Here is a 15,504-nt window from a genome sequence, read left to right as displayed (position 1 = left end):
GTCTTAAATGGAAATAATGGCACTTTCTGTGATTATAGAAGATGAGGAAAGAACACATCAAACATTTTTCTTGCCTCTCCAAAGTAAGCATATTTTAAATTTTGCCCAACATAGGCTACCCTTTGACCTAGAAAGAATAACTACAACTCCTACACCTTCTGTTCCATTTATTTTTGTTGCTTTTTGCTTTTTTCTTTTTTAAGAGGCATAGCTTGATCATTAAGCATGCAAACTGGGCAAGGATCTTGGCTCTGCCCCATTCTTGCTGTGGGTACTTATAGTTTTCATTTAATTTACAAATTAAATGGGTTAGCTTTGCTAACAGCAAAGTATATATGGAATGTTAACTTATTTGGGAGTTAGTCATATATAACATTTTTAGTCATATGTAATCATTTCCTAGTATTAATGTTAATGATTTATTGAGTGATTATTATTTGTCCACCAGTGTTCTAAGTGCTTTACATATTAATTCATTTAATCCTCACAATGCTATGAGGTAGGTATCATTACTGCTTTTCTTTCTAGACTAGGAATTAAGAAGGCAGAGGTTATTTTGCCCAAAAATACCCAGCTAGTAAATTTCAGAGTTAGGGTTTACAGAGCTCTTCTCTTAACCGCCATGTCATTCCCAGTCTATTTAGAACTGCCTTAATCTTTCTTGCTCTCCAATCATTTTTGTTCAAATGCCTGCCGATTAGTGAACAGAAATCTTCAAACTGGGATAACCACGTTCTGCGCATGTACATGAAGACTCCGTAGTGCTACACAGCATGGATAGCTTTAAGGGGATCACTTCCACATTCTCAACTTTCATTTCTACACTTTCCTAAAACTTATCTGCCTGAGACCATGCTTGCAGCCTCTTTTCCATCCCTTTTTTACAGTCGCCATTTTTCCACTTAAAAAAAGAAAGTCATTCCTCTCACAAATTCCACATCGCAGCATGGTGCATTCAACCCAGGTGCACAAAACATGGAAAATTAGAAGCTGGTGTTAGTGTTGAGAAAGGGAATGACTATGATGACTGGGGAACAAAAGTGTCACCTGTTAGTGCACTAAAAAAATTTTTAAATGGCTTTCATTCAGATTCGGCTTGAAGGAGGCCAAGGTGCAATTTTCTTTGGTCCTCTGAAATCCGGGTTTATCTGACACCAGCCACCTCACCATGTTGCCTAAGTTTGAGCCCAAGGAGATCAAATTTGTATCTCCTGAGGTGCACCAGTGGGGAAGTCTGTGCCACGTCTCCCCTGGCCCCCAAGATTGGCCGCCTGGGTCTGTCTCCAAAAACGGTTGGTGATAACATTTCCAAGGCAACTGGGGTTGGAAGGGTCTGAGGACTACAGTGAAACTGACCATTCAGAACACACAGGCCCAGACTGAGGTGGTACCTGTGTCTCAGTCCTGATCATTAAAGCCTTCAAGGAACAACCGAAAGACAGAAAGAAGCAGAAAAACATTAAGCACAGTGGAACATCACTTTTGATGAGCTCGTCAACATTGCCCAGCAGATGAGACACCAATCTTTAGCTAGAGAATACTCTGGAACCATTAAATAGATCCTGGGGACTGCCAGGTCTGTGGTCTCTGATGTGGATTGCCGTCATCCTCATGACATCATAGATGAATGACAACAACAGTGGTGTGGTGGAATGCGCAGCTAGTTAAGAACTGCAAAGGACCATAATTCAATAAAGGGTCATTTAACAACCAATGGGAAGAAAAAAGAGTTTAAATGAGAGGTCATCACATGGGTTTTGGCATATAATTGAAAGGAGTTAAAGGAGTTGAGTAACACGGCTACAGCAAAAACCTTACATTCCCATCTACTTATTTTGTGAACAAAATGCTTCAGCATTTATAAGAACCTTGTCAAACGCATGAATAGAATCGGGATGGAACTCAATCTCACTCTACAATATTCATCCGCAAATCCACTGGAAAAGAAAAAGTCCCCTCCATTTTGTTAACAGATGCATTTTCAATAAAATCTTATTTTTATGTTTAAAAATGGTTGTCGATTTGTAATATGGCCACTGATCAATGGCGTACTACTAATAGTTTTAGTAATAACTCCATCCAGAGACATAACTCCTAGGACCGTAGAGTTACCGGAAAGTAAAATTAGGAAAGCATGTAGTTGAAAAGAATGATGTAATGATCAAGACAAATTTTTCAAGCATGAAAATATGCAATAAGATAGCATTCTGTGGGAGAAATGGAAATATGGAAATGAAAATATGAGTTCAAGAAGAAGAAGGAACAATGTAACTTTCCTGGCTGTTAAAGAAGAGCTAGGTTACATATATTTAAAATTAATAATGTTGGGCTTCCCTGCTGGCGCAGTGGTTGAGAGTCCGCCTGCCGACGCAGGGGACGCGGGCTTGTGCCCTGGTCCGGGAAGATCCCACATTCCGCGGAGCGGCTGGGCCCGTGAGCCATGGCCGCTGAGCCTGCACGTCCGGAGCCTGTGCTCCGCAACGGGAGAGGCCACAGCAGTGAGAGGCCCGCATACCGTAAAAGAAAAAAAAAAATGTTGGGTAAAAAAGTGCCATGGGATTTAGATTCCTTGGGGTAACTTTTAAAAAGTGAGCTAACAGCTGTATTTTAAAATATCATGAATTGCATGCAATACTCTGGAAATGATACTCTTTGCAAACTTATGTTGAAAAATTATAGGTGGCAACATAAAAATATGGGAAGGATGCAAGTTTTTCAGAATTCTTTCAGGGAGTTATGTGAGCAAAAATTTGAAGACCACTGATCTTGAAGCCCACAGCGGACCTCCCCAGGGTACTTAAAATCTGGCTCAAGTAATCGTTAACGCTACCACCTTACACATTAAAAACATGGCTGCTGTGTAAAATAAAATGCCCTTGGTCACTGCCCTGGATATTCAGCAAATGCTAACAAATGAGAACTGAATATATCACTTTGAGTTGACCCAGGCACTTTTCCCTGTGCTATTCTAGCATCTCTACAGAGAGCTACTGTGTGTAGCTATGTCCACCGCACTGCGTGTGTTTCAGGAAAACAATAAAACAAAACACAGCTTTTAAGGTAAACAAATGTGCCACAAGATTTTCCTGTGATTTCTCTGCAGTATAAGCCTAGTCTATGAGGTCCTTAGAATACATGTTTTCCAAACCCAAATTTAGGACCCATGATCTGATATGTGAAATTATCCTTTGGAGGTTAACTGGGCAGCTTTCTGGAAATCAGAAATTTCTTGAAAATCCAGAAACTCAGGTCAAAATAAGTAAGTATAATCCACATCACATCTGCTGTCCCAACGTGAAAGTTTTATAACTTATTCTAATGCCAAACTTGGACTCTAGAAAGCTTGGATTCTCATTTTATTCTGTTACCAATCCTTAATAAATCACCTCTCTGGGCCTCATTTTCTTCATCTGTAAAAGAAGCGGAATTGCTTACCTATCTTTTCTTTCCCTTCTGAAATTTTTTTTCATTCATTAGTTCAACAAGCCTTTACTGAGCACCTACCATGTACTAGATTCAAAGGTGAATGAGACAAAGTAAGTCCCTTCCCTCACGGTGCTTCCAGGCTATGAGAACATTCAACTGTTAACTTGTTTGCAGATAAGTACAATGTAGACTGAAATGCTGTAATAGAGTAATGTGGAAGGCATGATGATGCCTCAGTGGATGGAAGCATCAAGTTAGTGAAGACTTCATGGAGGATGAAACACTGAAATGTATCTTTTTTTGGTTCATTTGATGCTTTAATTTTTTTTAAATTTTCATTACTTTTAAAGATGTGGCAATGCATCCATATAGTATAAAATTCAAAATGCATAAAAGGGCATGCTCTGAAAAGTTTCCCTTTATGCTCCCCTCTCCAGGCCCGGTTTTCTTCTGAGAACAATCAGGACTACCAATTTCTTGTATATTCTTCCAAAGATTTGAATTATAGCTTAAAAGAATGAGTGCAAGATAATCAAGTGAAAAAGAGATGGAGCCCTGAGACAAAGGGGCACAGCAAGAGCTTGTGGTGGAGTCGGGACCCTTGAGGGTGATGGGCAGGACAGGGCAGCTCTTTGAGGGCCCTTCCCATGCTAAGGAGTTTGGATTTGGTCAGAACTGATGAGAAGCTAAGGTAGGGCAGAATCAATAAGGATTGGAAAGGAGACCAACACAAGTTACTAAGGAAAAAGGATGAACAGCATTATTGGATCAGTTGAATTCCAATGGATTTAATTCCTGTTCTCACCTAAGAATTGCCTGAGTCAAGTTCTAAGAATAATTACTGAAGCAGCCACCAGGGAACCCCATCTTGTTTTAGACGTTTATCTCAGTGACCTCAAGATATCCGTGCTTCCCGGGTCAAATTTCATCACTCAAATCCTTATCCCCATACTGGTTTGTCATCAGAAAAATCCCCTGTATCCACACTCTTCTCTGAACAGTGCCTTCACTTTCTAGTTCTGAGAGAAACCTGGCTTCCCCCTGAGGACACTGAATTCCCTGCAGCCCTCATGAGTGGTGGCCAGCTCTCTCTCACCTATCATGCACCACCGGGTCAGAAGGTAATCCAGGTGCTTGTCTCACTCCTCGTGGCCACTTCCAAGCCACTGTCTCTTTCTTGCCCTCCCCCATCAGCTGCTTGGAAGCTGATGCTATCAGACTGCACCTCCAGACCTTCTTGCTGTGTCTCCTCCTGTCTTCCCTGTCACTCCCACACATTCCTTGGAGATTTCAACACCAGGTTTACTGTGTTTCTCTCCTCCAGTCTCCTGTCATTATTTTTGGTGATTTCAATGTCTACATGGCTGGTCCATCCAACCTCTTGGCCTCTCTATTCCTCAAACCCTTTGCTTCCAGTGATCTTTTCTTCTGCCACTTCAGCCACCAACCCCCACTGTTATCCTTAGTTCTCATCATTTATAATAACTGTATCCCCTCAATTATCTCAGTGTCAAGCATTTTACTTCTACATCCAGCTCATGCCCGAAGCTCAAAAAATTCTTCTACTCCACCAGGCACTTTGTTCATCTGACCCTACTGCCTTTTCACTGTTTATTTCCATCCCCCAGGCCCTCATTCCCTCCTTACCTAACTTAGATTCCATGGTCCTGCATTATAATTACTCCTTTAAATGTGCTCTTACCTCTTTTGACCCTTTATTGCTTCCATTATATTATCCTAAAAAAAAAATCTCAACTCTGGGAATAGTCCTGTCCCTACCTGCTCTGTTCCTGCCCTTAAGAATCTAAATGTACCTCAAGAAAAAAAATGATTATGCTGACATCAGACCTTAAGTTGCCCCTTACTGTTGATTGACGATTCTTCTGCATATTCCTGGTCAATTTATTTGACTCTCCCAGGGCTACTTCATTCCTCAAAACTCCATCACCTTCCTCCTATTTCATCCACCATTCCTCGCAGACAAATGTAAGCAGCAGCAGAAACTCTCACCATCAAATCCTCCTGCTTCCTGCATCTGTCCCTTTATACCCTCTTTTCCTTCTGTTGCAATGGATGAGCCGCTCAGCCTCCTGCCTACCATCCCCTTCACTGGTGCACTGGATTCCAACCCCTCCTACTCCCATGGTTGCCTCCCTGCTTTCCTATATGTTCAAAATGTTTTCTCTCTATTGAGTCATTCTCATTAATGAACAAACAACACTTTCAAAAAAAATCCCCTCCTTGACTTCATATCTCCTCCAACTACCACCTCATTCTTCTGCTTCCCTTTACAGAAAAACTCCTGAAAAGAATTGTCTGTGCCCAGTGTCTCCACATCTTTACCCCTTTCCTTTTTGAATCGGCTTCTAATCAGGCTTACATTCAATCACTGAAACCTTTGCCAAGGTCACATTACCAAATCAGACAGTCATTTGTTCATCTTCTCATCTTTCTCAGCCTCTGGACAGCATATAACACAGTTGAAACAATTTCTTCACTTGATTTCCATACTCCAACAATCTCCTTTTTCCCCCTCTTTCCTCTTCTCACTTGCCATTCTTCTTGGTTTGCCTTGCTTATCCTTCTTTTTCTGACCTTTAAATCATGGAGTATATAGTAGACACACTCTAAGATGAACCCCCCAGTGAGTCATGCCTTATACAATAACACTCCCCTTGGGTGTGGGTGGAACCTGTGTCTGGTTTTTAGCCAATAAAATATGCAACAGTGATAGCACTTTGTAGACATAATTAAGGTCCCAAATCAGTTGATTTTGAGTTGTCTAAAAGGGAGGTTATCCTGACTGGGGCCTGGTTTAATCAGATGGAGGCCCTTAGAAGGTCAGAGATTCTCTTTCCTCTGACCTTGAGAAAGCAAGTCACCATGAGCTCACAGAAATAAATTCTGCCAACAAGTTTAGGAATACAGTGTGTTTCAGGACTGAGTCCCCAGGCACTCTTCTTTTGAACTTGATATTGACAAATGGTTTCCATCTTCTCTACCTACCTCATTCTAGTGAGGGTCCTGACTGCAGAGACCTAAAGAAAACACATTACCCAGACCTCTCTTGAAGGTAAATCTTGGATGCAAATTAAAATCCACTAATTAGATATACTAGTGTGAGATTTGAAAGGAGAAATGAGGCACAGGTAATTCTTGCTACTGCTTTGACTATTTGCAAACATGGTTTGAGGATGACAGTGTTGAGTCTCTAGTCTGTGGATATTGTGAGGTAGTTGCAGTGGTAGCACTGACTGGACTCAGCTTTCCAATATCTAAGCACCAGTTTCCAGTTGTTAAGAGGAAGTTATGGTGACTGCAGAGACCAGAATCCACATCCCACTCTCTAGCCAATTGTGCAGTGATGGCAGCAACTCCTGATCCCAGTTTCCTGGTCCTTAACCTGCAGCTATGACTGTGTATTTTTCATCCATTCAACAAATACTATTGAGTTCCTACTAATGTGCCAGGTACTAATCTAGATGCTGAGAACACATTAGTAAACGAACGGACCAAATCACTTCCTTGATAGAGCTTACACTCTAGTGACTTCAGTAGTTTCAATGGAAGCTTCCTGCTTCTCCACTTTCTTAATTGTGATAAGTTCAGGTCTTTGGGTGACTAGCAACCCACTGCTGATTTCTGGACTTGAGCTGCATGCAGGGATCCCTGTGTCATCTGTTGCCCATCCAAGTTTCAACCACAGTGATGCTTTCAGGCTACAGCACTTAGCTGTGGGGTAGTGGTGGCAGGCATTCTTTACCCTGTGTGCCTGCACCACTGGCACCCAGGGCAGTCACCCCATCTCCTTTTCAGGTTCCATACCATGTGTCATGCAGGGCTCTGGGGGTGGCCATGTCTCTCATCTGAGGGCTTTGAGATCGTTGCTCTGCAAAGCCACTGGAGCCTTTTGCTCATGTCCTCTCTTATTCCAATTGATATGGTGATGTTGTGCTCTTCTAAGTCAATCTTAAGCCATGCTACACAAGGGACATACACTCTTTGTGAAGATGGGATCACTATTACCTTCTCTCCCATGGGCCCACTGCCTATCCCTCAGTGGATGGAGGTATGTGGATGTAGGGATGTGGTCAATATGGAAAGAGATCACATGCTTTGAATGGATTGATTGTGAGGGATTGTGGCCTAAAGAATTAAATAAATGATGTGGTTGGAAGATATACTGTTCTATGTTAATGCTATAACATTATAAATGGTAACTTTAATCGGAACAGAAAACAAATGATCCATCACTGCACACTCTGGATAAGGCTTGCATTGTGGTCATCACCAGTGAAACAGAGTAACCACCTCTAAGAGAATCATTGGAAGCCAGTATTCATGAATGGCACCATGGATGGTGCATCCTCATGAGTAATGGTGAAACCAGCATTAAATAAATGATATTACAGAATTTTCAAGAATATCTGTATTCTTTCAATATAAATGAGATTCTAAAGAGCCATGGCAGTATGAGCAATAAGAATATTGCTACATTTTTACAAATGTTTATGATATTACTGAGGAACAGTGCATTTGACAATAAAGTTGAAGAGGAGATTCTTGAACAGAAGAGATGGTGTCTGGATACTACAAAGACTCTTCATATTAACTGGTTGGACAAAAAAACAAATACGAAAGTGCCTCTTCCTATCCAGTATTCTATTTTATTTTTATTTTTTTTAAGTTTTATTGAAGTATAGTTGATTTACAACGTTGTGTTAATTTCTTCTGTACATCAAAGTGACTCAGTTATACATATATGTGTATATGTCTGTATTCTTTTTCATATTCTTTTCCATTATGGTTTGTCGCAAGATACCGAATATAGTTCCCTGTGCTATACTATAGGACACTGTTGCTTATCCATCCTATATATAATAGTTTGCCTCTGCTAATCCCAAACTCCCAATCCTTCCCTCCCCTACCCCCACCCCCACCCCTTGGCAACCACAAGTCTGTTCTCTATATCTGTGAGTCTCTTTTTGTTTCATTGATATGTTGATTTGTGTCGTATTCTAGATTCCACATATAAGTGATATCATATGGTATTTATCTTTTTCTTACTTCGCTTAGTACGATAATCTCTAGGTCCATCCATGTTGCTGCAAATGGCATTATTTCATTCTTTTTGATGGTGAGTAATATTCCATTGTATATATGTACCACATCTTCTTTATCCATTCATTTGTCAGTGGACATTTAAGTTGTTTCCATGTCTTGAATATTGTAAATAGTGCTGCTATGAACATAGGGGTTTTTTTGTTGTTGTTGTTTAAATTTTATTGAAGTATCGTTGATTTACAATGTTGTGTTAATTTCTTCTGTACAGCAAGGTGACTCGGTTATACCAATGTATATATATATTCTTTTTCATATTCTTTTCTATTATGGTTTTTCACAAGATATTGAATATAGTTCCCTGTGCTGTACAGTAGGAACTTGTTGTTTATCCATCTACCCAGTATTCTAAATCTTCAGCAATAAATACTATACCTTGAATGGGCCCAAGAATTTTGTAATACAGTTTTGGATCAAATTGTTTATATAGACAGGGGTTTTATAAAAAATCTCTTTCTTTACTGTCTGCACTTACTTTTGCCTCCTTCAGTATATTTGACCTCATTCTATCCTACTGAGGACAAGATTTCTCCATGAGGTAGGGAACATGAAGAGAGGCAGATCTTGGGTTACCTACTATTGCTTTTATTTTTTAAAATTTATTTATTTATTTATTTATTTATGGCTGATTTGGGTCTTCATTGCTGTGCACGGGCTTTCTCTAGTTGCGGCAAGCGGGGGCTACTCTTCATTGAGGTGTGCGGGCTTCTCATTGCGGTGGCTTCTCTTGTTGTGGAGCAGGGGCTCTAGGGTGCGTGGGCTTCAGCAGTTGTTTCACGTGGGCTCAGTAGTTGTGGCTCACAAGCTCTGGAGCGTAGGCTCAGTAGTTGTGGCCCTCAGCCTTAGTTGCTCTGCGGCATGTGGGATCTTCCCAGACCAGGGCTCGAACCTGTGTCCCCTACATTGGCAGGCAGATTCTTAACCACTGTGTCACCAGGGACGCCCATGTTTTTTTAAATTAATTAATTAATTTATTTTTGGCTGCGTTGGGTGTTCACCTACTATTGCTTTTTACCAGAGAGAGATGAAAATGGTATCTATTCCAGAAAATTCTGGGAGGAGACTTTGTTTCAGCGTGGGTGATGTGCCCGCTCCTTGAACCAATCACTGTGTCCTGAGAAATTTGGTCAAATAGCTTAGCCTGGATCACCTACTAACATCCTCTGCCAAAGGCAGCATGACCGTGATTGGCAGTCCCACTGGAACCACACAGGATAAAGGAGGAGCAGTTAAGGAGCTGGTGCTCTTACCAAAGAAAAAGGGATGCAGGATAAATGTAAACAACAGATACCCTAATAAAGATCCTAAGGTGCAACAGGATCCTGGAAAAGTGGGTGGCAGACAAATCCTAGAAAGCATGATTGCAGTATAATTTAGATTACAGTTCATTCCATAATCAAAATAGAGTCAGTGAAATAAATTTCAATGCCTTGTCAGATCATCTATAAAATATAAATAATAAAAAATAAAATAATATTTTTATAAACTAATATTAAGCAAAGGCCCTATAAAGTAAAACTTAGGAAAAGACAAACAGAATCTAACTTATATGTCGCAAATTGGCAACACATGGGACACACCCAAATCAGAGCAAGACAATTAATATCCTTTACTTATCATTTTCATAAGAAATAAAGTTTTAAATTTAGAGCACTTTAAATTTAACACACTTTTCGCAAATCTAGAATAGGAAATAAAAAACATGAACACATTTTAAGATATTCAAACAAAAACAGCCTTAAGAAACAAAAATAAGCATTGGAAGTTTTATCTGTACAGAAAGTTTTGCTATCTCATTTGTTTAGTGTAAGGATAATTGTTGATAAAATTTCCACTTTTCTCAACTATACAAAACAAAGCCAAACAAACAAACAGAATAAAACAGGAAGAAAACCCTGCTGGAGGTTTTGAGACACTAAAGTCCTCAGAACTGCTGTTCGCATATATGAAATATGAACTATTTATAATCCCAACATTTTCAGAATTCGACATATTTAAATGCTGCTACCTGATTTTACAAGCCAAGAGATTTAAAGCTAGAACTGCAAGCAATATGGATAGAATAGTCAAACCCAGACCAGATGGCTCTTTAATGCTTTTGAAGTAGGCTGGTGGCAACATGGTGTTATCTGAGGACCCAAAAAAAGCACTTCAAAAATATCTCCCTTATCTAAGAGATTTGGTGCCTGAAACTCCACCTTTAGCAATTGGAGAAGGTAGAGGACCTATGATGCTTTTGCCTGACATCACCGAGTCCTCCTTCTGGTAACAACATCCTGATTTCCTTAGAAAACACCCCTTCCCAGCTCTCCTTGAGGCGTTGAAGTGGCATTGATTCCGACCCCAAATTTGAAGGTGGGCATGAGACCTCGCCTTGACCAAGCAGAGTACTGCATCCCTTTGGCCACAGTAATTGGTAAGGGACAGACATATAACTCAATGAGATTCATTCGTGGGATTTTGGGTGGAGAGACTGAGAAAGAGACAGTGCTCCTTCCCCTGGGATGCTGGCAGCGAGAGTGTTATATGCCTGTGTGCTGAGGGCCATTCCCCCTTCTCTTCCTCACCTCCCCCGCCCTCTCACTAACCACCCAACATGGTGCTGGGATTGGGCAATGCCTTTGAAGGCTCCTGGCCAGGCCCTCAGAGCCGAGCAACACTGCTCCCCGTTGACATTTTCTAGCTCTTTGAGATACCCCAGGGTGATTCATTGACATCTACAAAGAACTTATTTCCATGTTTCCCAGATAAATCCCAGAAGACATGTTAACCTATGTAAATGCATGGTATTAATATTATTGCTAATCCTCATGGGAGGGGGAAAAAAGGACAGATCTCCATTTGTAAGGAATCACTTGAATTTTCTTCTCTGGATCTGGCCTCTTGTAAAGGAGCTGGATGAACATTCAAGTTTTCTAATTTAAAACATAGAATATAAATATTGAGTTTACTATATATACAGTAAAGATGCCCTAGATATTGTAAAGGTCTTAGCGTGCTACAGTCATCAATGACCTCTGAAATGGCTCCATTCTCTTCTGCTCCTGGAAGTCTTCCATGGTGACTAGCAGAGTGCCAACAATGAGGGGAAAGACATGGTAAGATTATTCCTCTGAAGATATTTCACTTCTCTCTCATTTCCAAATCTGGCAAGGTTCCAGAAGAAACCATCCACAGAGTGAGGGGACGTGGCTTAGCAATAGGACTGTCCTAGAAAAGGTTTAGGAGTAGACTGACCTGAGTTTGTACATGTGTTCTGCTACCTTCATTCCCAACCTTCCTCCAAAATCACTTACTGTCTGCCTACAGGGAGACAGAGGGACATTGTTTCAGAGAGACAATGTTCTAGACATCAGGGATAAGGCACCAAAAAAGACAGATGAGACCCTTCTCCCGTGGAGCTTATACTTGCTGTTGGGTGAGACAAAAAGAGAACAAATTAATCAACTAGGTGGCTTCAGATGGTGTTAATAAAATAAAGAAAATATGTGACAGAGAGTTATGGGCAGGTGGGCTGCCTCAGATGGGGTATTATTCTAAAATCTCAGGGCACAGCACTCCAGGCAGAGGGAAAAAGTACAAAGGTCCTGAAGCCAGAACAAGCCTGCTGCATTTGAGACACGGGAGACGGGTGATAGAGAATGTACTAGTTTCCTATTGCTGCTGTAACAAATTACCAGAAACCTAGGGATGTAAAACAACACACATTGATTATTTTGCAGTTCTGGAGGTCAGAAATCCAACATAGGTTTCTGTGGGCTGAAATTGAGGTGTCAACAGCACCACACCCCCTCCATAGACTTCAGTGAGAATTTCTTTCCTTGCCATTTCCAGCTTCTAGAGGCTGCCTGCATTCCTTGGCACATGGCTCCTTCCTCCATCTCCAAAGCCAGCAAGCAGCCTAGCATCTTCAAATCTCTCTGTCACCACCACCTGCCCCTTGCCCCACTGCCTCCTTTGCCTCCTTCCTTTCCTTATAAGGACCCTGTGACTATATCAGGCCCACTCAGATCATCCAGGATAATCAACCAAAAGGCCACTCCCCACCTCAACTTCCTTAACTTCACCACGTCTGTAGAGGCCCTTTTGCCCTGTAAGGCAACAGTTTCACAGGTTCCAGGGATTAGAACATGGATGTCTTTGGGGGGGCCATTGTTCTAACTATAACGGAGTATGAAGGAGGAAAGTGGTGAGGCGTGTGAGCTTTGGTCATCTAGGTGGGATGGGAAGCCACCAGGCAGCGACCTATTCTGATACGTTTTAATAAGATTACTCTGCGTGTTGTGTGGAAAGTGCAAGTGGTAATGCCAAAGCAGAGGCAAGAAGACCAACTAAGATGTTACTGCAGTGGTTCAGGAGACGGATGATGGGGGTGCCTGGGCTTTGGGAGAGTAGCTTATCTTCTCTGTGGCTCAGAGGCTCACCATAAAATAAAGTTAATATTGCAGGGCTGTACTGAGTTAGCAACCACACATGTAGAAGATTCAGTACAGTTCCTAATTCCAAATAGTGCTCAGGAAATAGTAGCTATCATTTTCATTGTGCTTTAAAGTTCAAGTTTTTTTTTAATACATTTATTTATTTATTTTTGGCTGCGTTGGGTCTTTGTTGCTGGGCGCGGGCTTTCTCTAGTTGCGGTGAGCGGGGGCTACTCTTGTTGAGGTGCACGGGCTTCTCGTTGCAGTGGCTTCTTTTGTTGCAGAGCATGGGCTCTAGGCGCTTGAGCTTCAGTAGTTGTGGCACGTGGGCTCTAGAGTGCAGGCTCAGTAGTTGTGGCTCACGGGCTTAGTTGCTCCTTGGCATGTGAGATCTTCCCGGACCAGGGCTCCAACCCGTGTCCCCTGCATTGGCAGGTGGATTCTTAACCCCTGCACCACCAGGGAAGTCCAAGTTCAAGTTTTAATTTTTAAAAAAAAGAGCATTTAAGAAGTAGAAGAAATGTTAAGGATTAAGAAAATAAAGCCCAATGAGGAGAAGCAGCTATCCCCAGGACACCCTGTTAGTTAGTTAGCAGATAGATATCAAGCGGTACACCAAAGGAAGTGAGGAGAAAAAGCCATTTCTGATGGGTATCCTTACAGTAACCAGATCAGGCAGCTCAGAGCCCAACGGGAAGGCAGGGGAGGGAAAACCTCACGCTGGCAAGCAGGGAGGCTCTGTGGTGGGGTCTGGTGAGGGGACTTGCAGCGGGGATCCAAAGACCTGTTTTCAAATCCTATTACTTACTCACTATGTGATTTTGGACAAGTCATTTAATCTCCTTTTACCCCGTTTATTTCTGTTAAAAAGGGGCATAATATCCCATTCCACAAGGGTGTCATGAAGCTAAATGAGAAAATGTAAGTTTTCTTGTAAATTGCCAAGTCTATAAAGTTAGGTATTATGCCCCTTGTCCCAAGCAGCCTACTTTCCATTCTTCTCCAATCTTTAAAGGCATGGAACGTGCTGATTCACTTGTAGAGCAAATCTCATCTTTTCACAAGGGTTTTAGACTGAGTGACAGCCTTCTGATGTCCCTGTGTAGATAGTGGGTCGAGCAATATTCACCAATTTCTACTTCTGAGTACATCAATATTTTCTTTCAAAAGCTGACATTCAAACACAAAATGTGCTCCAGTAATATGGTTCTGGGATTTTATTTCTCCAAGCTTTTTTCTGCTTGCAAATTTATTTGTTAGAAACTGGAACTCAGATGCAATAAAAATAACTGTACTCTCCAAAAAGATAAAATAGATCTGAAGCTACATGCAACTGGGAATTATTTATAACAGAGTCTGTTTATGGAATTATTTATAACAAAGATAGTCAAGGCTGTATTTAGCTGAGTAGCATGTATATGCCTTATGTAACAGAGTTTGGAGAGGCTTTAAAGTTCATTAAAGAGTTTTGAGGCCAAATGAATGGTATAAGTCAATGCTACTATCACCCAAAAGGCCAAAGCTAAAATAATCATCGTAGCAGTCAATGTTCACCCACAGGAGCTACAATATGTCAGCTTGTGGATGGCTTATCTGATTAGTAAGCTCCAGCTACCTGATCTGAATACAACACAACACTCTCCCTCCCTCCCTCTTTGTTTTCAAGAGTTCTCAGCTGTGAGTATATCAAATGCTGTCTAGAATCAGGCTCACCTTCTCCCAGGGGAGAGTCCACTGTCTGTCTTCTCTACAGAGGCCTGAATAGAAATAAATCAGCCATTCAATACGCCTACTCAGATGAAGGCCTCTTCCCTGAGGGCTGACCTCAATCCCACAATGAATGGGGAACAGATTAGCATATCACGAATCCCAGAGCACCAGGCATAGTCTGATAAACAAAAAGAAATTAGAAACACAGGAGTAGGACACAAAAGCCAAGACAAATTAATGCTTTATGTGTGTTAATGTTTACCTTTGCTTAAATAAAGAGTTTTGAGACATGTGGTGAGTCATCTGTAAATAAATGTCTAGTTAGACGATGGGGTGGAGGCGGGGATGTTCATTTAATAGAATAGGAGAGATTTAGATTTCACAGGTGAGAACTTTAGAATCACTAAAAATAAAGATGACTTCCTCTCACCATTAAACTTTTATTATCTATTGGTTTTGGTTTTAGTCAGGGCTCTATTATAGTGTAGGGATATGTATAGCTGAAACGATAAACAGATATAAAATGAGACTAAAGATTAGCAAGAACTGCAGGAATCAACAGTGGTCAGGGGAACAAGCTAAATGATTAGATGAAGGTCAGCAAAGCCCAGAACGTGGAAAAACTTATAGGACATATGACATGGATTTGCCAATAAATAAAATAGAAGAAAAAAATAAAAGGAGGAAAGGGAAATCTGTAGAATAAAAGAGACATGAGACATATCGACCAAATGCAATGTGTGGAACTTGTTTGGAACTTGCCTTAAATAAATAAATGTTTAAAAGAAGTTATGAGACAATTGGGGATATTTGAACACTGGACATTTGA

General features: G+C 41.0%; 1 pseudogene; it reads left to right on the top strand.

Annotated features, from left to right (window-relative positions):
• Positions 1-1,168: 1,168 nt before the first annotated feature.
• Positions 1,169-1,668, top strand: LOC112415091 (60S ribosomal protein L12-like; annotated as a pseudogene).
• The last annotated feature ends 13,836 nt before the right edge of the window (positions 1,669-15,504 follow it).

The sequence above is a fragment of the Neophocaena asiaeorientalis genome, unplaced genomic scaffold (genome assembly GCF_003031525.2).
Source record: "Neophocaena asiaeorientalis asiaeorientalis breed wild unplaced genomic scaffold, Neophocaena_asiaeorientalis_V1.1 scaffold546, whole genome shotgun sequence".
Taxonomy (NCBI): Eukaryota; Metazoa; Chordata; class Mammalia; order Artiodactyla; family Phocoenidae; genus Neophocaena; species Neophocaena asiaeorientalis.
The sequence above is the reverse complement of the archived record's forward strand: the minus strand, read 5'-3'. Positions and strand labels throughout refer to the sequence as shown.